Source organism: Mandrillus leucophaeus, unplaced genomic scaffold (genome assembly GCF_000951045.1).
Source record: "Mandrillus leucophaeus isolate KB7577 unplaced genomic scaffold, Mleu.le_1.0 Scaffold20, whole genome shotgun sequence".
Classification (NCBI taxonomy): Eukaryota; Metazoa; Chordata; class Mammalia; order Primates; family Cercopithecidae; genus Mandrillus; species Mandrillus leucophaeus.
This window is the reverse complement of record NW_012102032.1, coordinates 285,370-287,163: the sequence shown is the minus strand read 5'-3', so window position 1 is coordinate 287,163 and position 1,794 is coordinate 285,370. Positions and strand designations below refer to the sequence as shown.

General features: G+C 37.8%; 1 protein-coding gene across 4 annotated transcripts in view; it reads right to left on the bottom strand.

The window, feature by feature from the left end:
• Positions 1 to 1,794, bottom strand: part of BCAS3 (breast carcinoma amplified sequence 3) — a 764,111-nt gene that overhangs the window by 642,008 nt on the left and 120,309 nt on the right. The window lies entirely within an intron of this gene.

Genomic DNA, 1,794 nt, shown 5'->3' with positions numbered 1-1,794 from the left:
TATATATGTACTCATTTTAAAAATTGAACCAGCAAATTTTTTTTTTTTTTTTTGAGACAGAGTCTCACTCTGTCACCCAGGCTGGAGTGCAATGGCATGATCTCAGCTCACTGCAACCTCTGCCTCCTGGGTTCAAATGATTCTCCTGCCTCAGCCTTCTGAGCAGTTGGGACTACAGTCACGTACCACCATGCCTGGCTAATTTTTGTATTTTTAGTAGAGACACGGTTTCACCATGTTGGCCAGCCTGGTCTCATACTCCTGACCTCAGGTGATCCACCCGCCTCAACCTCCCAAAGTGCTACAATTACAGGCATAAGCCACCATAGCCGGCCTGAATCAGCAATTTTTTAATGTTTTATTGGCACCAATTTCAATCTTATACACCTTCCCCATGAGATCAGAAAACCATCCCATACCCCACCAACTATTTACATAAAACTAGTATAATATAGATGTCCAAACTAAATAAAGGTAGTTCAAGACAAGAAAATTCTAAAATTATAGGTCATTCCCATTGATACACATAGTTGCAAAAATCCTAAACAAAATATCAGCAAACTAAATAGCAACATATATGAAAAAAATAAATTCTCATAACCGAATTAGATTTACCCAAGCAACAGTAATAGTTTGGCATTATAAAATATATTAACGTAATTAATCATGTTAATATTTCAGCAGACGCAGAAAAAGCATTCAATTAGACTCTATACCTAATCATAAGAATAAAAAATATAACAAAAATACCTTTTTTAACCTAATAATGATCATCTACAAAAGATCTACAGCAAATGTCACAGGTAATGGTTCAGAGTTTTCCTAGTAACAGCAGTAACAACACAAGAATATCCATAGTTGCAGCTCCCATCAAGTCCTAAGTCCACATAATAATAATAAGTGAACTCAACAATATTACAGGATACAAGACCAATATAATATGAACAAGAAGCAAAAAAAGTAAAGTCAGGAAATATAAATGGTTCTGAATCATATGAAAAGGTGCTCTGTGTCTGCTCACGCCTGTACTCCCAACACTTTGGGAGGCTGAGGCAGAAGGATCACTTGAGACAGGGCAAAACTCTGTATCTACAAAAAATAAAAACAAAAAATTAGTTGGGTATGGTGGCACACACCTGTAGCCCTAGCTACTCAGGAGGCTGAAGTAAGAGGACCTTACTACAATTGTGCCACTGCATTCCAGCCTGGATAACAGAGCAAGAATCTGTCTCATAAAAAAAAAAAAAAAAAAGATAAAGAAGTTTAATGTTCAACCTCACACATGACAGAGGTTCCTTAAAACTATATTGATAATGAAGACTATAATGATGATATTGATAATGATAATGATATAATGATAACTATATTGATAATGATAAGGAGTTCAGGACGAATCACCCCAAAATATGCCTCTTTGGCATATTGATTATTTCGAGCTAAAGGCATTTGAAAAACAGTAGATGTAAGAAAGACACTCTGACTGGCTCTTTGATTCCTGAAAGGAAGCCCCCAAGTGAAAGATGACCTTCCTACACACCAGGAAGGAACATTTTAACCACCAGAGATGTGAAGGCCAGGATGAAAGAAATCTGTATAAATGAACATTGTTAAACTAGCCCTTATCTTCCCAGATACTTTTCCATAAATGTCATTCTTTGTTCAACCTAGCATGTAAGAACTTAGGCCGAAGCTGGGCACGATGGCTCATGCCTGTAATCCCAGCACTTTGGGAGGCCGAGGCGGGTGGATCACTTTGGGAGGCCAAGGTCAGGAGTGCGAGATCAGTCTGGCCAA